This window comes from Balaenoptera acutorostrata, chromosome 7 (assembly GCF_949987535.1).
Source record: "Balaenoptera acutorostrata chromosome 7, mBalAcu1.1, whole genome shotgun sequence".
NCBI classification, from domain to species: domain Eukaryota; kingdom Metazoa; phylum Chordata; class Mammalia; order Artiodactyla; family Balaenopteridae; genus Balaenoptera; species Balaenoptera acutorostrata.
The window spans coordinates 69,800,621-69,824,405 of record NC_080070.1 but is presented as its reverse complement, the minus strand read 5'-3'; the positions used below and the strand labels follow the sequence as shown (position 1 = coordinate 69,824,405).

At 37.5% G+C, this 23,785-nt stretch overlaps 1 protein-coding gene across 1 annotated transcript in view; it reads left to right on the top strand.

Moving 5' to 3' along the window:
* Window positions 1-11,485: 11,485 nt before the first annotated feature.
* DGKB (diacylglycerol kinase beta) overlaps window positions 11,486-23,785 on the top strand; it is a 708,671-nt gene continuing 696,371 nt past the window's right edge. Inside the window, exon 1 of the mRNA XM_028164532.2 lies at window positions 11,486-11,610. The gene's annotated coding sequence lies outside the window, so the exon portion shown is untranslated. The remainder of the gene's footprint in view (window positions 11,611-23,785) is intronic.

Sequence of the window (23,785 nt, the reverse complement as noted above, 5' to 3'; positions counted from 1 at the left end):
GTTTCAGTTTAATAAAACTTTAAGGTTTAATCACATAAAGGATACAATAGAAAGCTATTCAAGCTCTACCCCCAGCTTAAGGCAGTCTTTCCTAAACTGTAAATGATATAAACCATATTTAACCAGTTAAATAGCTAAAGCTAAAGTATCTATTATCTTGAAATTTATAGCATTCAGTTTTAAATATTTAGCTGTTAAATGAAGGCTTATGTTCTCTTTCAAAAATGGCATTTAAAAGGATTATTTGTTACAACTCCATATCAATGCAATTGAAAAATCTTTGAGTGCTTTCTGTTTGTAGGCTGTGTGCAAATATAAATATAATTTGGCCTATAAGTCCAGCGAAAGACAAACAAATAAATGGCCTCTAGAGTATTCGGGAGAATGATGGGATGCTGTTCTAGGGTTAGAGAAGACGAAGGAGAATTAGTTAAATCTACCTATCTGGTTTCTTAGGAACCAAAACACAGTCATGACAGAATATGTATGCTTTGTCTTCTTTTAAACCATTGGTCTAAATAATAAAGTGAGATCATACAATATAAAATATGGCCATTTTCAGGAATTTCTCCTGAAATTGACTATGTGAATGACCATTGCTAAATGAATTATGGTGTAATCTACATCTATCATGGAGACAGCCAAATGAATGGCTAGGCTGTATTAGAGTCTGCTAATTTCCCACATAAAACTTCAGTTTCAATACTGCAGTTTCTCTGTCATAGGCTTTCTATTTTGTGCTTTAAATCGTGTTTTGCTGCATTTTCTATGGTTCCTTAAGTATGTATGCAGCTTAGTACTTCACATACTGTGGATGCTTTATAAAGTTTGATTGAATGGTTTCTTCAGTAATTCATGTTATCACTGTTCCATCAGACCTCTTTAACACCGTTTACCTTCTTTGAAGTAGACGAGGAATTCTCCCTGATTTTAGAAAGGAGAATTCCTTAGGTCAGCAATGTGCTTGCTGCCCCTAAGTGAATCATGCAGAGTCCACCATCGTTATTCACTTAAAAAAATTAAATAACTGGAAAGTCCTTTACTTAAACATTAACCTCATAAATTATGACTCCAATGAAGAGAAGTAATAATCACAAAACTGATAGTCCGCATGTGTGTGAACGTGTGTGCGTGTGAATGTGTGTGTGTGTATGCATGCACAGGAATGCATGTGCGTAGGCACATGTAGAACTCTGCCAGGCAGTGTGCTGTGTACTTTACATGTGCCACATTCTTTGATTCTCTCAAACCACTTTATGGGGTAGGTGCTGTTATTCTCTCATTTTGGGAGGGATCAAGATGGCAACATAGGAGGCTCCTGAACTTCTTTCCTCTCATGGCTGCACCAATTGTACAGCTACATACACAGAGCTGAGAGAAATCCAGAAACTAGCTGAGTGACTCCTCCACATCAGGTGAATGAGAAAATACCCACATCAAAATGGGTAGAAAAGGTTGAGACATACTTTCCCCATAAACCCCACTCATAGCACAGGGCTGTGAAATTGGGAAGGAACCCCTAACTCTCAGCTTCTCCCTGAGGAGTGGATGGTTTGAAACACACATCTTGTGGCCCAACTTTTAAGGCTTCCACTCAAGGGATCTGAAAGCCAAAGGGACTTGCATCCACAAGACCAGCAGGGCTATAGAAAACAAAGAAGCAGTTCTTAACAGGCACTCAGGCACTAGCCACACTATCACCCCAGGGCTCAGCACAGAGGGAGCAGGCAAAAATACCCATTTATCAGTCTTTTCTTGGAAGGTATTTTATTACGTACTTTACTTGATTCTGCCTGAGCATCCTGCTAATTTGCATTAGCATCCTTCTAATTTGCATGCTTCTGGGGGCTGGCTGTGATCCTTCACGTTGCCAGAGGGAGCCAGTGGGCACTTCTGCTGCTTTTTCCCTCTAGTGCACTCCAACTATATAAAACCAGATCACTCACATCTTTCTTGAAGTAGCTTGTACACATACCCTGGGTGCCAACGTTTATGACAGGCACCTGAGGGACATGACCATCAGATCACCTGGCCCTGAGAGCCAATGGGGCTTGCATTCACAACTCCAACAGGACTATAGCAAACAGAGTAGTTTTTGTTGTTGTTCTGTTTGTTTTTTGCTTTTTTTTTTTTTTTAATTGAAGTATAGTTGATTTACAATGCTGTGTTAGTTTCAGGTGTACAGCAAAGTGATTATATATATATATATATATACTTTTTAAGATGCTTTTACCTTATAAGTTATTACAAAATATTGAGTATAGTATAGTTCTCTGTGCTATACAGTAGGCCCTTGATGGTTATTTGTTTTATATATAATAGTGTGTATATGTTAACCTCAAACTCCCAATTTATCCCTTCCCCTCCCTTTCCCCTTTGGTAACCATAAGGTTGTTGTTTATGTCTGTGGGTCTATTTCTGTTTTGTATATAAGTTCATAGTTTTTATTTAAATTTTGTTTTAAATTTCAGCCTTATTGATATAAAATTGACATGTAAAATTATAACATATTTAAAGTGTATATTGTGGTGATTTGATATATGTATATAAATGAAAGGATTCCCATCTAGTTAATTAACACATTCATTGCCTCAATTTTTATTCATTCATTCAGTCAGTCACTCATTTATTCAACTTACTGAAAACATTTGAGTTCTGTTCTCTTAGCAAATTTCAGTTCCATAATACAGTGTTATCAACTGTAGTCACCATGTTTTACATTAGCTCCTCAGACCTTGTTCATCTTACAGCTGAAAGTTTGTACTCTTTTACCAACTTTTCTCTCTTTCGCTCACCCTACTCCACCATCCCTGACAACCACTTTTCTATTTTGTTTCTATAAGTTTGACTTTTTAAAAAAGATTCCACATATAAGTGATACCATGCAGTATTTGTCTTCTTTTGTCTTACTTATTTCACTTAGCATAATGCCATCAAGGTGCATCCATGTTGTTGGAAATGGCAATATTGTCTTCTTTCTCATCACTGAATGAGATACCACTGTGTGTGTGTGTAGGTATGCGTGATAGATACATACACATTGCATCCTTATCCATTCATTTTTTGATGGACTCTTAGGTTGTTTCCATATCTTGGCTATGGTGAATGATGATGCCATGAATGGGGGTGCAGATGTCTCTTTGAGATCGTCTTCTCATTTTTTGGATCTATATGCAGTAGTGGGAATTCTGGGTCATATGGTAGTTCTATATTTAATTTTTTGAGGAACTTCCATACTGTTCTCCATACTGGCTTCACCAATTTATATTCCCATCCACAGTGCTCCAGGGTACTCTTTTGTCCATATCCTCATGAACACTTGTTATCTCTTGTCTTTTTGATGATAGACATCCTAACAGGTGTGAGATAATACATCACTATAGTTTTAATTTGCACATCCCTAATGACTGGTGATGTTGAGCACTTTTTCACATATCTATTACCATTTGTATGTCTTCTTCGGAAAAACGTCTATTCACATTCTTTTCCCATTTTGTAATTGAGTTATTATTTTTTGGTTATTGAGTTATGTAAGTATCTTTTATATTTTGGATATTAACCCCTTTTGGATATGTGGTCTGCAAATGTACTCTCCCATTCCATAGGTTGCCTTTGCATTTTGTTGATGGTTTTCTTTGCTGTGCAGGAGCTTTTAGTTTGATGTAGTCCACTTTTTTTATTTTTGCTTTTGTTGCCCATGCTTTTGGTATTATATACAAAAAATCTTTGCCAGAAACCATGTCAAGGAGCTTACCCCCTATGTTTTCTTCTAGAAGTTTTATGGTTTCGGTTCTTACATTCACGTCTCCATTTTGAGTTGATCTTTGTGTATGGTATAAGAAAGGAGTCCAGTTTCATTCTTTTGCATGTAGTTGTTCAGTTTTCCAAACCCCATTTATTGAAGAGATTATCCTTTCCACATTGTGTATTCTTGGCTCTTTTGTTGCAAATTAACTGACTATATATATGTATGGGCTTATTTCTAGGCTCTCTATTCTTTTCCATTTATCTATGTGTTTGTTTTTATGATAATACCTTACTATTTTGATTAATATAGTTTCATAATAAAGTTTGAAATTAGGAAGTGCAGTGCCAGCTTTGTTCTTCTTTCTCAGGATTGCTTAGGCTATTTGAAGTGTTTTGTGATTTCATATTAATTTTAGGATTGTTTGTTCTATTTCTGTGAAAAATGCCATTGGGATTTTGATAGGGATTATATTTAATCAGTAGATTGCTTTGGGTAGTATGGTCATTTTAACAACATTAATTCTTTGAATCCATGAGCACAGGCTATCTTTCCATTTATTTGTGTCTTCTAAAGAAGCAGTTTTAAATGGGAGCAGGAGCACCTCACCTGCATACCATGGTTATACAACCATACTCGGCACAGAAGAAGCAGGCAAAAATGCCCATCTGCCAGTTTTCCCCTGGGAGAGGCTTAACTGCATACTTTCCCAGCTGCTACCTGAGGATCTGGCTTCTAATTACCCTGCATCTAGGTGCTGACTGCAGTCGTCCCCCTTGGGGCACTGACAGGTCTTGGAACACTCTCAAATACTGGGAACCACTAAGAACAAAGACTGCAGCTTGGACAATCACAAAGGATTGAGAGACAACCCGGAGCTTGGATCAGACTGATTGACAAGCTTCATCTCCTACAAGAGAGCAGTCTGTCAAGACTACGAGAGGTGGCTGTCTTATCTAATGTTCAGAAACCAACTTGGAGAGACAAGGAAAATGAAGACATATGGGAATATGTTCCAAACAAAAGAACAAAATAAATCTTTAGAAACCAATCTTAGTGAAACAGAGATAAGTGATTTACCCAATAGAGAGTTCATGCAGATAAGCCAAAGAATGCAGAGGTAGTTATATTTATATCAAACAAAATAGACTTTAAGCCAAGATGGCAACAAGAGACAAAGAAGGCCATTATATAATGATAAAGAGGCCAATTCATCAAGATTATATGACAATTATAAATATTTATGCACCCAAATGTCAGAGTTCCTAAATGTATAAAGCAAATATTAACAGATCTGGAGAGAGATATAGACAGCAATACAATAATAATGGGGGACTTCAATACCCCACTTTCAATAATGGTTTGCTTATCCAGAGAGAAAATCAGTAAGGAAACAGTAGACTTAAATTACACTATAGATCTAACAAGCATACATGGAACATTCATTCCAACACTAGCAGAATACACATCCTTCACAATGCCCATGGAACATTTTCCAAGATAGATCATATGTTAGGCCACAAAACAAGTCTTAATAAATTTAAGAGGATCGAAATTGTATCAGGCATTTTTTTCAACCGCCATGGTATAAAACTAGAAATCAATTACAAGAAGAAAAAGTGAAAGTTCACATATATGTAGAGATTAAACAACATACTCCTTAACAACCAATGGATCAAAAAGAAATCAGAGGAAAAATCAAAAACAACTTGAGACAAATGAGAATGGAAACATAACATACCAAACTTATGAGATGCAGCAGAATCAGATGTAAGAGTGAATTTGGTAGTGATAAATGCCTACATTAAGAAAAAAGAAAGATCTGAAATAAACAACCTAACTTTACACCTCAAGGAACTAGAAAAAGAAGAACAAACTAATCCCATTAGTAGAAGGAAGGAAATAACAAAGATCAGAGCAGAAATAAATGAAACAGGGACTAAAAGATAATAGAGAAAAGATAAACAGAATTGACAAACCTGAAAAGATACTCAACAATCAGTAATCATTAGGGAAATGCAAATCAAAACCACAATGATATGTCACCTTACACCTGTTAGGATGTCTGTTATCAAAAAGACAAAAAGTAAATACTGGAAAGGATGTGAAAAAAGAGGACTCTTGTGAATTGTGGGTGGGAATGTAAGTTGGTGTAGCTGCTATAGAAACCAGTATAGAGGTTCCTCAAAAAATTAAAAATAGAGTTACTATATGATCTGACATTCTCACTTCTCTGTATATATATCCAAAGGAAAGGAAATCATGATCTTGAAGACATATCTCTACTCTCCTGTTCATGACAGCATTATTCACAGTAGCCAAGGTATGGAAACGACCTAAGTGCCTGTGGACCAATGAATAGATAAAGAAAATTATATATATATGCTCACACATAACAGGATGTACCTCCACCTCAGCATGTGGAACTTTTCTGGCTGCTGCAGAGCATCTGCTTCTCCTTGGCCTTCTGAGTTGCACTTCTCATCCTAGACTTCCTGTCCTGTGTCCTTTGATGGGTACCCTGCAGGAACCAGGGGGTGGCTCTCACTCCAGTCAGCAGCACTAACTGGGACCACTGCAAGAGTCAGCAGTGAGGTCACTGTGAGTCCCACCCATGACCTGCCAGCAGTGTTAATCCAACAGGAGCTTTCTCCTTTTTGTGGCCTCCACCACTCAGCACTTACCCAGGGGATGGATGTATGATATATATATATTATATATATGTATATATATATAATATATATATATCATATGACATATATATATCATATATATATATCATATGACATATATATGATATATATATATAAAATATATATATAATTCAGCCTTAAAAGGAAGGAAATTCTGTGATTTGCAACAACATGAGTGATCCTAGAGGGCATTGTGCTAAGTGAAATAAGCCAGACAGAGAAAAATAAATGCTGCATGATTTTACTTATATTATATATGGAATAAAAAAATATAGTTGCACTATTAACAGCAGAATGATTGTTACCATGGGCTGGGGGTGGGGGAAATAGGGAGAGGCTGGTAAAAGGTTACAAACTTCCAGTTTTAAAATGAATAAATTGTGCGGATCTAACGTGTAAGATGGTGACATAGTCAATAGGACTGTATTGTATAATTGAAATTTGCTAAGAGTATAGAAGTGTTAAGTGTTTTCACACACACAAAAAAAATCAAATATGTGAAGTGATGGATGTGTTAATTAAGTTGATAGTCGGAATCCTTCCGTAATGTATGTGTACCTCAAATCATCACACTGTACACTTTAAATATATTCCAGTTTTGTTAATTATACCTCAATGAAGCTGAAAAAAGTTATCCTCATTTTACAGATGAGAAAACTGAAGTGTAGAAAAGTAATTTTCCCAAGACTATGCAACTAGTCATTGACATACCTGAGACTCAAAGCATGACTTTTTGTGCCAGAGCTTTGAATGTCTAGTACTGTGCTATTCCTCGCCAGTGGAGAAACTGGTAAATGGCCTTCCCAGCAATAAGCCATGATGAACTAAGATGTTAGTTTCCTATCCTATAAAATATGAGAATTGGACTAGATGAGGTCAAAGGGCCTATCCATATCCAACATGTTATGATTATTATTTTTTAAAGGTAGTTCCATAAGATTTTATCTTTTCTGGATCTTCCCCCACCTCCCAGCCTACATCTACTGAGTCATGGGTTGGAAACCAGTGGAAAATTCCCCATGTGACAGTCTGCTCAATTTAGGAAGTAGCTCTCCTTTCATCATTTAAGTCAACTTTGGCTAGGGTTTAAATCATGTTTGATATAAATTTGAGCTACCTTATTTTTCTGAAACATAATATACTTAAATCAAAAAATTTTAATTACAAAGTAGGAATACATTTCTTTATAGGGCCATATGTCCTTTAAAAGCAGTTGCTGTGACTGGACTGTGTTTCCCTTTCCAATGCTTTGCACTAAATTGATGCTCAGTAAATGTTTGTTGAATAAAATTAACATAAGGTGTTTTTAAACACCAGTTTACATGAAAGTCTGTGATTGAATATGGATTTATATTTACTGTAAGTAATCTATGAAATTTCATTATTTAAGCTCTGTTTCTCATAATTTTTTGTTTGTTTGTTAGCTTATTTCCATTTGTAAAAGGTCAACAAAGGCCTTGCTTGTAATCGCTGATTCAGGACTATTATTTTAGAAACTCATGCACACACACACACACACACACACACACACACACACACACACTTAAATGTGTAACATTCTATTTTCTTTGAGTATCTGGTCCGGTACTCAATAGACTAGTTGCAGATTTGAGAGTCAAAAGTGGGGGAAAACCATGTGTTTCTTAGAGACTATATGGGTCCTAATGTTACCATTTGTAAAATGCTCAGGAAGTGAGATTCTAGAGAATTTTATTGATTGAATTTGTATAGTAGAAAAAACATTTTGGAGGAATACTGGGGGAAGACATTTATTACACAGTGTTGTGGAGTCTGTGAGTGATATGCCTGAAAGGATGCTTTGAGACCACAAGAAGTGAGTCACTTGCCTAAAGTGCCACAGTTACTTACCAGCGGAGTAGAGGCTGGGAGAATTTAAACATCTTTATTCCCAGTTCACTTATCTTCCCAATGCCCTGCATTCATAGGTTAATTCATTTACTCATTCTCTCATTTATTAAAAAACTATTTGCTATGCACACATCATATTCTAAGCACTTTGATGGATTCCAGAGATACATGAGTGAACTAAACAAACAGGGCTTCTGCCATTGTAGGCTTACCGACCTTTGGCTTTTCTTCAGTGTTTGAGTATTATTAAATTATGGAATTTAGTTTGGGAACACATGTTTCTATGATCAAAGAGATTTAGTTGAAAAGTGAGAAGTTATTTCTTTCTATATTCCCATAAATTGTGGATTTTGTTGACTAATGGGAATTTATAGAGCAAGTTCATTTTTCTATCACTATTTTTTTTAGATTGATTAATTATACAATGATCCTTATGAAGTTTCTGAAAATTTAGGCACCTTAGAGAAATGGGAATGGGGTTATAAAGCAGTGATTTATAAGTTTTCCTACAAAATGGAAAATCCTGAATGTCAGGAGTCAGAGGTTAAGGGTCAGCCATTAATCCCCAGCTGAAGATTTTCTTCTTCCATTACCAAACCTCAGGGACTGTGTGATAGTTTTGTTAAGAAAGCTGTTTCTTCTTTAAATCTCAGTAATGTTGTAGACAGTGTTTTAAAAACCAGCCAAATTGGTGTGAAATGCTCATGACCAGTTATTTCAGTACTTCCTGGTTTTTCCTTCTCTACCTAGCCTGGATGTTTAGTTTCCTGCTTGTCTGTAATAAAGATAACTAATAAATTCTCTCTCTCAAGAATGTTTAAATTGTAACTGTTCTTCCTAAATATATTTGAATTTTAAAATAAGAGTAAAAGTAAAGCCATAAAACCCCCCAAATACTAAACTATGGAATTTGAAGGGCAGGATAACCTTCACATCACATCACCTATGGATAAAGTTAGCCTCTGTGTCAAATGTATCTCTAAATGGTGTATACTACTTTTGCCTACTTTCTTACATTCCGTTATATATAAGTATGAAAATGTGAAGTTACTCTTCATACTTTTAATATCGATTGTATGTTGTATAATACTTATTTAATAGACAAAAATTGAGGCAAAAATATGTGGCTATTTGACATCATTTTTCACTAGGATTTTGACATTTAAAAAGTTCTGGATACTCTCAATTTACTGTATTGCATGATTTTTAAGAGAAAACATTTTTCTGTTACAATTGTAAATAGGTTGGTTTTGGTCAATTGATATTTATTGGATAATTGAGAAGTGCTTTGCACATTAACTGGCCTTTGTTTAGCTAAAGGCAGTGATTTTCTAAGGTAAACAGATCAGGAAAAGATGTATTATCTAATCCTTTTGGGTTCCTTTCCGTCTTCTGGGTTCTTTGTTATATTTCCAGAGTCTTTCTTTTTTCTGCATTAACATCTGTTCAGTTTGATCCTGACTATACAATTCCTAACAACTGGGAGAATGTATGGCAAATACAAAAATTGCTCAGAGCAAAGCAGAAATACTTAAAGGTGTTCATTACTAATAAAATCAAAAGGAATTAAGTTTATTTTTAGCTCAGAAAATTGAATGCTGAAAGTGGATTAATAGTACTATTCAATTAAGTGGTGTGTGTGTATGTGTGTGTGTTTATTTAGGAGGGATTGTTCGTAGTCTCCCGATCTATTACAGAAACACGAACATGAAGACAAACTGTTGTTACAGCAAATGACGTTAGACATTAAGAAGTATTCTTGTCTCTGGGGGTTTGGAGAACCTCTTTAATTTGTAAATTCTGAATATCACCTTATGTGAGAATAATCTGGAGATATACCGGGGCAGAGAATGAGCAACCAATAAGAAGAAAGGGAGTGTTCATAGGCAGTGGTAACCAGTAGGTTTCACCAGAATTTGTGGCTGACGTTGATATTAACACATGGAAATCACACTAGATGTAACACAGGGGAGCTGAGAGCCACCAAGGCACGTGTATATCAAGATACTCTGCAGTTAAGCTGTTAAACACGCTCCTGAATAACTAGCTGGCTTTGCACACATTTTGTAAAACAGGCATGGTTATTTACTGGCTTACCTTTTTGTTACCCCAATGCATTATTTTACACACAGAGCTCAAAATTTTCATTTTTATCTGTGCCCTAATTGGTTAGACATACATACAACTCTTCTAATATTCACTTACTCTCCCCCATCCTTTCCTTCTTCATCCTCATCCATTCCCCAATCTCCTGTTCCCAGGTTACCAAGTTCTAACATAGAAATAGAGTGTGCAGCTTCTACAGTTGCTAGAAGTGGGTTAGGCAGGTGTTTGATGAAAAATGACCCATCAAGGACTATAGTTAGTAGAAGGGAGAGGGGAGACAGGTATCAGGTTTCCTGTTGGAGGGGAATTGTATCCTGAATGGTACTAATTGCCGTGAATCAAGCTCAATATTTCAACAATAGCCAGTCACACCTGCACAGTCTCCTCCCATGTCTTCTAACTGGTCCAGCAGTTAAATAGCTGTAAAGCACTGTCTCCCTGTCTCATTTCCCCTGAGTTCCAACAGCAATAGTAGCAATAGCAGCTGGAGAAGCGGCAGCCAGAGATAGGCAGGGCTGTTGCTTGCAGCCGCTGCGCGGCGGATTGCCTCGTCGACACACACACACACACACACGCGCACACACACGCACCCGCACAGATTTCCAATATCAGCGCATCTTTATATAAATCAAGGACTCAAAGACAGGAGAGAAGAGCATTAGTCATGGACAACAGGTATTTCATCTCTGACAAATTCCTCCTGATGCTCGTTGGTTTGGATAACAAAATAATCATTCTTAATACCTAGCTTGAGTGGGAGACTGGAGGTGGCCGAGAAAGAGGAGGGGGGACGTGGGAGGAGTGAGGGGTGGGGAAGGGGACTGCCAAAGATGACTTTCAGGCTCCGGAAACCTACATCTTTCAGCCTCCGCTGTTTTTGAGTTGCAAATTGTCAGGACCCGGGCGATTGCAGGCAGCCCTTGTGGTTGACTGGAAATCGATTTCCATCTCTCAGACACTAGTTAGAATGGGCTGTGTGTTCTGGAAGGGGGTGGAAGTAGGGAGGAGGAGGTGCTGTGAGCAGAGTTCTTGAAGCTCCACGCCTCTGGGGAAGCCGAGCTGCGAGGGGGACTCCTGACTGAGCGGAGCGTGTGAATTGGAAAGGATCCTGCTAGCTGGCTAGTCCCAGTTCCTCTCCAGAAAAGCAGTTGCTCTGGCTTCAGAGATGTGCCCAGCCTTCGCCTGCATCACACTGCAGTAAGTTCAACTCGACACGGTTGGCAATTTGAGTGGCTTCTGGGTATGTAGTGCGGGGGGAAGGGAAGCTGACAAGAAATGGTGAGGAAAGTTAGAAAAGCAGAGCTTTGAATTCTCCATGAGGTATTAAATCGGTTGGTCTCCTTGACTCCTGTCCTAGTTATGGCATAGTCGAATTACTCTCAGTTATTTGCAGACAGATACCGCTTGTTGGTTAGGTCTGCAAGAAGCACCCTGTTCGTGGTGATTTTTGGCAACAAAACTGGTAAACGCATTCTAGATTTAATTACAAGAGTGGGCTTCTGAAAGTTACTAACGAATAGCAGCTTGCATTTTCAACACAAAATTTGTAAACAGGCTGGCTTAGATCTTCAAACGCCCAGTTAATTAAGTTTCATTCCAGACTTATTCCTAACCTGTAAAGAAGCAATCAAACAAAACAAAAGTCTTTGATTTACTTCATTAAATTAAAATAAAACGTGAAGTAGGTCTTAGATAATTGCTAGGCAACAGTCGAGGCGACACTGATGTTATGATAAACATTCAAGTACTCTTTAGTGGGTGCAGGATTCCCCCAGTTTCCTACTACTGCAATAATCTCCTCCACTTGCTAAACGGTGCCTTCCTTGTGATTTCTAAGTGGTGGTTTCTTACCTAGATGGCTTTATATTTAGAAACAAGCTGCGTGGTGTTCACTGGCAAAAAGTGAGGCTTAAAAAACTTTAAAAAATGACTTCTCCTGGTGGCTCAAATTGCAGATAACCAACTTTTAAAAGGAGGTAAAAACAGGTCAGCAAAGGCCAGCCCATTGTAAAGCAAATGACCAAATGAATGTGAATGCAGGCAGAATACTAAAGGTCTTTTTCAGAAAGGAAACTAGAAATAATTAATCTAAAAACGTTGGGGTAATTCTAACCAGGTCCTCTTTTACACTGACTAGATTTTTATAATGGAGAAAAAAACGGGAATCTCTTAAGCAGAAAGAATATGTCACAAAAATACTAGACTTAGCCACAGGATCACTGAAGAGAATACTATATTACTATAGTTTTCTCCAAGAAATATTAATGGAAAAACAGAGGTTATCTAAAACAGAATGCAGGATTTTAAGCTGAACACTTTCATATACTTCCATAAATTCTATAGGTTAAAAGGGTGTCAAAACTTAGGAAACAACTATTGTGAAATGCAAAGTAATATGAAATTCTCCATCATTAGAGAAGAGGAAACTGAAGGTCAATCTCCTCCAATTATTTCAGTTTTCAGTTGTGTTAATCTTTTTCTAACCCACCTAATCTTGATTATTTTATTAAAAACATATTCTGAATATAATATGAATTACTTTGCCTACTCATCTTGGGGATCTCCAGATATATTTGTGTTATTGAAATACCCAACTTTTTAGAGGTAACCCATTCCACACATGCATAATTTCTTGGTGCAAAAAACTGTACGTATGACTTAGTAAATCACCAAGTCAAATATAATCCAGGGGATATATTTGTTATGGTAGTGCATGCATGATGGTGGTTAAAATTTTTAGCCAAAAAAAAAACAAAGAGAGAAAAAGAAAAGGAAACATCTATACAAAGACTAAAAGAACATGTTTGGAGTGAGTTTGCAAGCAGTTCCCTGATACTCTAGAATAAATCATTACCTGAACCTTAAGAATTTAGCTAAAGAGAAGAAAAATCAGGCTGAGAGCCTGATTGGAATTGATAAGAATTTAGGTTGAATAGGAGTTTGTCAGAATTTCTTTAAAGATAGAAACTTAGGTAGGTGGCATTGAGTTTCGGGAATACCTTTGCTTCATATTTTGGTTGTCCTGCTGGTAAACAAACCTCATGTTATATCTGAGGAGAAGATTTCCAAAACCATTTTTGAAATAAGTAATTATTTTAAAGTTTAAAACATTGGTAAGTTTTGCTGGAACAGTGTCCGAACTAGACAAGTATCCTGTGACTCATGCTTTTCCTTGCACACTTGAAAGAAGGAAGACTTGTGGCCAGACAAGCCAGACAAAGATCAGCTGGTCCCTCAGTCTAATTCTGCCTACTAATCATGACTGTGATGTTGATACATAAGCTTGAAATGACATTTTAAGAATATCATTTCCTGGATGCTTATTTTCCTGGCTACAGGAACAGAACTGGAACAGAACTGTACTTATGTATGCTTGATACTCTTGCATTAGTCTCTTAAGCTTAATACCTTTAGCTTAGAAGCATCTGTCTGGAGAAGCTCTAGATAAGATATTGAAGAAACGTCTTCCTATTGCCCCTCTCCTAACTATGGCATTTTCTTTCTCTTGTAAAACACCAACCGAAAATATGACCTCAAGTAAGAATCCCATGCACTTGTTCACCCTTAGGTATTTTATTTATTTATTTATTTATTTATTTATTTATTTATGGCTGTGTTGGGTCTCAATTGCTGTGCACGGGCTTTCTCTAGTTGCAGCAAGCGGGGGCTACTCTTCGTTGCAGAGCACGGGCTCTAGGTGCGCGGGCTTCAGTAGTTGGGCTACGTGGGCTCAGTAGTTGTGGCTCGCGGGCTCTAGAGCGCAGGCTCAGTAGTTGTGGCGCACAGGCTTAGTTGCTCCGCGGCCTGTGGGATCTTCCCAGACCAGGTCTCGAACCTGTGTCCCCTGCGTCGGCAGGCAGATTCTTAACCACTGCGCCACCAGGGAAGTCCCCACCCTTAGGTATTGACTGGTTATCACTGCAAATCCTTGATAACTCCTTGGATTATTTGCATGTATGATTTTCTCACCACACAACGCATGACTAGTTCCTAGTTACTGTGAGTGCACAAATGCCAGGCCCTAGGTTAAACACTTCATTTTTTAATTGAAATGTAGTTCATTTACAATATTAGTTTCAGGTGTACAACATAGTGGTTCAATATTCCTATGATTACATTCCATTTAAAGTTATAAAATACTGGCTATACTCCCTGGGCTGTATATTACATCCTTGTATTTTATTTATTTAAACGTAGTAGTTTGTATCTTCCCCTGTCTTGCCCCTCCCAAGGTTAAGCACTTTAAATATGTTTTCTCATTTATGGGATAAAAGCTACAGGAGGGAGATGGCATGCTCTCCCATTTATAAGAAATTCAACCCCAGAGGGAACAAGCAAATTACCTAAAACAGCGTATTTAATAAATGGTGGGCTAGGATTAGCCCCCCAGTGTGACTAGCTCTAACTCTTAGTGACTTTGCCATATTGTTTTATTAAGATGGTACTCTACCATGGGTCAAGTGGAATGAGCCTATTGTTTTGTGGATGGCGTGGGTTGAGAGTGCTTGAAAAATTGTATCAGTCAGGAGAGAACTCCCAGCTGTACTGACACCCAAGATTGGATCTACCTACATTGGAGCCTAAATTGACTCTAGATCCAAACGTGGCATACTTTGCAATTCCAATTTCAGTGTTCTGCTCTGGCTTCATGAACCTTGGCAGTGAAGCTGGGGCATCTTTGCTGGGACGAAAGATGATGGAGTTATTGTGGGAGTAAAATAAAGACATCGCATGGCGGGAGGCTGGGAAGAGAACTTGTCCAGATTCTGTGTTCCAAGGGACTCTAGGAAACAACCTCTTCGGGCTCTGTGTGGGGTGGAGATTTTTAAAGACACACATGAAGCAGAGACTCAAAATATCTCCTTACATAGGTCTGATTATAAAAATTAGATTAGCTTGTTTTCAGATAATCTCCTTTGTGTGTGTGTGTGTGTGTGTGTGTTTAAGAGGAAAAATGATGATTCAAAGGAAAGTAGGGAGAAAGGCCAGATGATGACTGAAGAGGTAAAACAGTGCTTGGAAATATTACTGGTTCTTGCATAATCACTTTCTGAAAATTTGCCAGGAAATGAAAGACCATCTTTAACTGGTGAGGATAAAAACAAAATAGTTCATTTAGGTAAAATTCGAAGTGTTAAGGAGAATAACATGAATACTGTCATTTGTCGTCTTATCACAGAAGACAAATACTAACAAGGAATAAAATGAAAATGTTATGGGCATAAGCCAAACAATATTTTAAGATTGGTCTTTCTCAGCATGCTAAATTTAAACAGATGAAATTCTTTTTCAAGTATTATCTGAGTCAACAGTTGGAAATGAAGAATTTGCCTTTTAGCAGGGAGTCTGTATTGCATTGTAAATTTGAAACACAGTGTCCTTGACTCAGTTATTTCATATTGGCAATATGCCAATCACTACAGATCAAGGAGCCCAAAAGCTCTCATCTTCAAAATCAAAGTATAAACGTACATGCTCCATAAGGAAAGTTGATGCTACTGAGCTATTATTGTCATAGATCTATATGGTGATGGGGCTTTGCAAATACATTCACTTTGTCAGCCCTGATTCTTTCTCTTTTCTCTTGTCATTTGTGACACTGCAGGTCGAGGTTAGATGTAGTTAGTTTCAAGGGTTGGTTTTTGAATGTACTTTGGCTCTCTTGCCCTCATAGTTTAAAAATAATGATAGTAACTTTTATTGTGTGCTTACTACATGCCAGTTGCTTGTATAAGCATCTTGGGGCATATAATCTTGAAAACACTCTTATGTGATAATCCTATTATCATCATTATTTCCATTTTATAAGAGAGAAAACTGAGGCATAAGAGGGTTAAAGGACTTACCACCCACAGTTAGAAATTAGAATTGAGCTGGGACATGAACCAGGCAGTCTGGCCCTAGAGCCCATGCTTTTAACCAAAAGGCTCCAAGTCTACTCTTAAGTATCACTGGCTTGTTATGTGATTTGGAAATAAGCTACGGTGCAAGCTATTTGTTCACCTCTTTTGTCTCTGCTTACGCCTATCTCTCTATAACTCCTTTCTGGGCACCCAGATCCCTCTGCCCTCAGTCTGTTGGGTATTACCTGATGATGCATCTATATCCCTTAAGCTTCTGCTCTAACATCATGACCTTCTTGAATTCTATTTGTATTCTACCACTGGCCCAACTGTCCTTCTCTGTGGTTCTACTGAAGTGTGTACTTGACTTTAAAATTGAATATGCCACAGAAGGTTGAAATAATCTTATCTACACTGAGGAAGGAAACAAAATCTTCTTTTTATCTCTGGGACTTCAGTGCTGAGCATAGTGTCTAATACATTATTAGAGTTCAATAAACACTTCTTTTATAAACAATTCAAAGCTCTAATTCAATTCTCTGAAGAAATAAGGAGCTCCACTTTCACAGGCTTTACCCCGCAAAAAGACTAGATAATGATCTTTCAAATGCAAGTTACAAGGTCTGAGCCACATAGTATATTTTAATACATTGAACTCTTAATTAGTATAAAATTACTCAAAAGACATTTATCACCCTCTCTGGTATTGCATATCTAGAATATAGGAGATAATGTTTTAGAATATGACAGATGGCATACTTATTTCCAAATCATAATATTGAAATTTTTAATGATATCTAATTTCTGATACTAATGTATCTTTAAGGGGGAAAAACAAATATTAGCATAAATTGTTCATTAAAGATGTTTTGCTCTGTGGGACAATAAAGTTGTGAAACGGTGCTTTTTATAAATTGTTTCTTGAACTCTTATTTCTTTTGAGGAAAAGTCCTGAGAGTTTGATTCAGTCATAGCTGAAAACTATTGAGTCATATCAGTGAGCAGACATTAGAAACTTGACTACCACTAGAGAAAAATGAAGAAATGGTGGGAAAATCAATCCCCATTTCCCCTCCCCCAAAAGAAGCTTTTTCCGTTTATGGGATAATTTGGGTTTTACTTATTAATGATTTTGTAAATTTCTTTCAGTAAGTATTCAAGTATTATAACAATGCGAACTGGATAGACGTCATGTAAGGTTTTCCAAAATACAATATTTTTATTAAAGGTGTCATCTTAGGTCAAATAATTCTATTTTAGTCTCTTTCTAATCCACGTGAATTAGTTATGAAATATGAAATTATAACCAGGAAAAGGGCAGATGGGATAAAAAGTGTGGTAGCTATTTAAAATCTCTTTGAAATTCCATCAACAGACTAATCTCAGGATGAGGTTACCCCAGTGAGGTAGCCAGGCCTTCTTTTGTAATGTAAGTACAATTACATTTAAAGAATCTCAGCTTGTATCATGTTTTTGTTTTGTTTTTTTAAATAATTCTTTATTTATTTTTGGCTGTGTTGGGTCTTCGTTTCTGTGCGAGGGCCTTCTCCTGTTGCAGCAAGTGGGGGCCACTCTTCATCGCGGTGCGCGGGCCTCTCACTGTCGGGGCCTCTCTTGTTGCGGAGCACAGGCTCCAGACGCGCAGGCTCAGTAGTTGTGGCTCACGGGCCTAGTTGCTCCGCGGCATGTGGGATCTTCCCAGACCAGGGCTCGAACCCGTATCCCCTGCATTGGCAGGCAGATTCTCAACCACTGCGCCACCAGGGAAGCCCTTGTATCATGTTTTGATGATTCATGGTGAAGGTGTGGAGAAATTGACTACCTGTATAACTTCTCAGTATGCAAAGATGCTCATTTGAATTTCATCATTCCGTTCTTAGACACTGTGATATAGGGGTTAAACTTATTTTTTGTGTTCAGATTGCCTGGCCTCAAATCTTTACTAGTTGTATGACCTTGAGCAAGTTTTACTTAAATTCTATGCTTTAGATTTCTCTTTGAGAAGCAGGGAGAAATGAAAATGATACCCATTTCATAGAATTACATGATTTAATCATGTAAGGGGCTGAGAGCAGAAGGGACATAATAAATAAGCAAAAGTATTAGCTATTTATTGATTTTAAAATTTTATTTATTTATTTATTTATGGCTGCATTGGGTCTTTGTTGCTGCTCGTGGGCCTTCTCTAGTTACGGCGAGAGGGGGCTACTCTTCCTTGCCGTGCGTGGGCTCCTCATTAAGGTGGCTTTTCTTTGTTACGGAGCATCGGCTCTAGGCACGTGGGCTTCGGTTCTTGCGGCACGTGGGCTCAGTAGTTGTGGCTCGCGGGCTCTAGAGCGCAGGGTCAGTAGCTGGGACACACGGGCTTAGTTGCTCCACAGCATGTGGGATCTTCCTGGACCAGGGATTGAACCTGTGTCCCCTTCATTGGCAGGTGGATTCTTAACCAGTGTGCCACCAGGGAAGTCCCATTAGCTATTTATGGTTTCCTGTTAATTTGGGATATTGCCTCAGGTAAAGAAGGAAGTATCAATAGCAGAGAAAATGTTCTAAATGAAATCTAAATCTATAAGTAGTTTTCATTTTAGTTTTATATTAATAAAAATATGACTCATAAAATCTACTAAATGTTACAATATACACCCTCTATATAGTGTCTTCTTTACTTACTCTTTTGCCCAAAAGGGTTTTATTGAATTACAAAAGAATGATAACAGTTAACAAGGAATAATTAGATAACACATGAAAACACCCCCCAGGAGACTGGCTGGCACACAATCAACCTTGAGAAATTTTAATTCCCTTCCTCTTAAATGAAAAACCTCTTATCGTTTTAGTTTTCTTCCTCTTCTTAAAATATGGTCACAGCTATCATTCATTTAAGGTACAAAATGATCTTCTGTTTTCATCTATATTGATTACTCTGCTGTTTGTACCCAAGCAGACTGGGAAAATGTGACCTCTTCTGTGAGGAAACCTATTACTACCTAGGTCAGCTCCTTTTGAATTATATGAACTGGAAAGGAGGAAGAAACAGAGGTGCTGTGGAAAAGCATTACAAGATCCTTGCCCTGAAAGCAGACTTCAAGCAGGAAAGATGAGTTTGTAGTTTATTCAGCAACTTGTTTTGCTGAGACAGAGGATGTAAGGAAATGTTCTTCCTGAGCTTTTGACCAAGGAATCCCTTTGCTGATTCCTTAATGAAAAGAAATAAGAGCTGGAGAATTCTCACTTGCCTGCCTCTCCTAGTATGTGTTCTAGAGATTGCAAACAACCCTCAGCTACTTCTGGGAAATTTAAGGTTCAATAGGCATAGTTATTAAGACCATCACCTTAAGAAACGGAACTACTAACACCATGACCCTGTATTCTGTTTCATCCCTCCGTCATGGATGGGCTAGTGTTATTGTCGGGCATGGTGCCAGGCTCAGGGAAGGAAGAGTGAAATAACAGGCAAGTTCCTACAATACTGAACTCACATCAATGAAAGAGAAAAACACAGAAGCAAACACACTAAACAAGGAAACAAGAACATGATTTGCTGTTGTTGTTGTAGTAGTAAGTGCTATGAAAGAAACAAAAAGCTGAAATAGAGAACAAAGGTCCTATTTACTGGAGGACAGACTGGTTTCAAGACTCGTAGGAACTACTCCCCCCAACCATGCTTTTATTCATTATAGAACAGGTTTCTGGTGTTGACAGTGAGTAGAAGGGGATTATACCCAGGAAGTAATCCTTAAAACCAAGACAGATGAACTCATGGTGAATCAGAATTTCAGAATTATTGAGCAAAACATTTTCAGTCAGTCAAAAACATGACTCCCACACTGCTTTTCCCTTTACCTTTATGTTACAGGACTATTCAGCTTGTGGCAGCTTTAAAAGATTAGAAAATGCAAGTACTTAATGTTGCTTAGTAACTTCTCTTGCCTGTCATTTTGGGCTGCACATAAACAACTTGTAACTTCCCCACACTTGTCCCAAATTACTAGAATTGGGAGAGAGCACACAAGCTGATGAGTCACTTTGCTATCCTGTTGTTCTTAATAAGAGTTCTGATTACCAGGATGGGTTCTTTACTGTTACATAATGTTATCTGCCACACCATATGTCAGAACTTGCTGTTTGGCAAGTAGAGATTCCTTCCCTGTCACACATTGAAGAAAGCATAGCATAAAAGTCATTCAGAGGAGGACTGTTGTTTTGTTTTGGGTCCTTGGTTTTAAATGTGCTCTATCCAAACTGTATTAGACAATATTTTGTGGGAGTAAAGTGGTAAGATTTTTGAGCTTCAAGTGGGGATTGTGTCTTGGAGCTATTAGTGCTTCTATCATTCAAGCTACCTGCATAAGTGCCTGGTGGCACATTTGGTTTTTAGGTAATTATATTATCTTTATAAGAGCAGTTTCAAAAAATATATAAAATAATGGTTTCAATGTGGCTATAATAATTTTTCTATTTTATATGGTCAAATTCTTGAAATTAATAACTTTGTAAAAAAAGAAAACAATAAGAATCTGTTAGTTTTGATGTATGTGTCAATAGAATGGCAATACTATATTGATCAAAATTTCTTCTCCACTAAGAAGAGTCAGAGCTATAGGGCTTCCCTGGTGGCACAGTGGTTAAGAATCTGCCTGCCAGTGCAGGTGACATGGGTTTGAGCCCTGGTCCAGGGAGATCCCACATGCCGCGGAGCAACTAAACCTGTGCGCCACAACTACTGAGCCTGCGCTCTAGAGCCCGCAAGCCACAACTACTGAGCCCGCGTGCCACAACTACTGAAGTCCTCGTGCCTAAAGCCCGTGCTCTGCAACAAGGGAAGCCACTGCAATGAGAAGCCCGCGCACTGCAATGAAGGGTAGCCCCCGCTCGCCACAACTAGAGAAAACCCGCAAGTAGCAATGAAGACCCAACTCAGCCAAAAAAATAATAAAATAAAATGTTAAAATAAACAAATAAATAAATAAAAGACGAGTCAGAGCTATACTGAAGGAATTGGCACCTGTGTCTTACCATTGAGGAGCAACCTGGGTAAAGAGGATGTGCCATACCCTCTGGTTCTTTAACATCTGTTTTGCGGATCCTAATAATAAGTTAAAATCCAAACTGTCACAAGACGTAAGGAAAAAATGTTTGAGGAATACTAATATGTGTTTTAAAAGAAGAAAAGGGGAAGAAAGCTTTCCTTATCTAAACAATAAAGTTAAATAGTTTTCTATATTAAGGACTTCTTATAGTTCTTCAGATGCAAGTGTGTGTTAGACTCCCTAGGAATGGGATTTAGTACAAACTTCCCTGACCTTATTTAATTACAGAATCTCTCCTTCTGGGAGCATCTATTAATATATCTTTGAAAACCCCAGAACACAATTTGTTGTTCGTTGTTGGCGTTCAATTAATCATTTAAAAAATTTCAAGCATCTAGCATACCTCAGATTAGTAAGTTCTGGGAAGAAAATTATAAATAGAATCTGGCCCTAACATTAAGTAACTCCTAAAGTGGGCATTGGAGGAAGACACATAGATGTAGAAGTTATAACACAATGGGCTACGTGCAGCAATAAAAGTAGGTGCAGAGGATTACATGTAAGCTTGCTATAGGAGATGAGGAAATAAGGCAAAAATTAATCACAGATAATTTAGAATTTGAGTTGGATCTTGAGGGAAATTTGGAATATCAAAAAAAAGGACAATAAAAGCATTTACAAAGGTATATTTAGAGAGCATTATTCTTTTGCCCTCTTGTGGAAACCAGTACTCCTTTCATTCATCCCCCATAACTCTTGAGTGAACAGTTGGCTACATGAATAAAGAGATGAGAGCAGCAAACAGGGAAAGAGATGTATAAATTTTGTGATACAGATGATAATCCATTCCTTTGGAATAGATAAGAATCTGTGAAAAATAATGTGGAATGAGAAAGAAGATAATTTTAGGAATGAATCTTGATGAATTCTAATATTTTAGAGTGTATTGGAGTAGATGGGATTGTAAAGGAGGAAAATGAATTGTCACAGAGGAGGAAAACAATAAGAGATTTGTGGTATATCAAAGACCAGAGAAAAACCTCCCATAAGAAAGACAAAGTAATCATCACTGCCAGATATTGCTGAGAGGTTAATTAAGGTGAGGAATGAAAAAAAAAAAGAATCCTTGGATTTGAACACAGGGAGATCATTGCTGATCTTAGCTAATGATGTGATTGGGGTGAAACCCCAATGAAAATGTTTTAAGGATTGAGTAGGAGCTCAGGAAATGGAGAGAGTGACCCATTCAAAAAATTTGTCTATGAAGCTTTTGAAAAAAGATAGAGCTGGTTCTGGAGAATAATAGAATTTTGAGGGAACTTTTTCTCTCATAAAGTGGGAGCTTTTTGAGCATGTTTAAATATGTATGAGAAGTTGAGATAATTAAAAATATAGAAGCTAACAGGGAATGTTTGTTTGATGGATACTACAGAATGTGGAATTAAATTGGTTTAAAGACATAAGGGGTATGAGTTGACTTTGACCAGGAGTAACACTCTCTATGAAGAAAGAGGAAAGGAAGGAGAAAAAGAGCAATCTGAATATGTGTGCATGTTTTGTAGTGCTAAATTGAGGATATTTCTGGAATTTAAATTTGCTTTGTAGAATTTGTACAAAGTGGAGAAAGTTTGAAGTTTTTGGACAGTGTTGGAAGATTTATTGACCAGAGACATCTACTAGAATCTGGATAATATTGGGGGGCTATTTGAGTGATGAATTTACAGTGATAAAAATTTTCCTCAATGTGTGACTCCCTTCAGCAGTTCAGGATATGTCATAAGAAAACAGTTTATCCAAGATACATTGTTTTATTTGCTTTGCCTTTTATCAATATATCATCATCACCTACCCTCTTTAGTATCATCTGTCATCTTCTTTATTACTCTTTCAAATTTAGAAATCTGGATGACAATTTTTCTTTATATCCCCTGTCTTGATTATGATTGATGAACGTATATAGGTTGACAAGTCAGTTAATACCCTACAGAAATTCCTTAACAACCTTACCTTCTTTGACATTTCACTCTATTCCCTGTTAACCACTGGACAGTGACTCCATTCCTGATGTGGAATGATATTACCTGAAACTTATCATCTTTGAAATAATGAATCATGAAACAATCATCACCTCATTCTCTCTACCTCCCACCAGTCTCCAGTACCTTGACCTACCTTGTTTTCTTCCAGTGATTCTTTTCTCATTCACCCTTGCTGTACTATCCAGGCAAGACCTAGTATACAACTTAAATAACTCTTTTGCCCAAGTCTTTATTCCTTTGTATTCTTTTCTTTCCTTACCCTTTCTCGATTGAGCAATCTGGCTTTGCTTTTTCACTTGGGGTATTGAATGCTATTGAAAATCACAAAGCCATGAAAGCTAGCGTCATAATAAATTTGTGATCTCCCATCTTAGTCTGACCTTGGTAATTCTTCTGAGTGCCCATGTTTAATTTCCCTTGCCATTCTCCACAACGGCCTTCTCATAAAGCCCCGTCACAC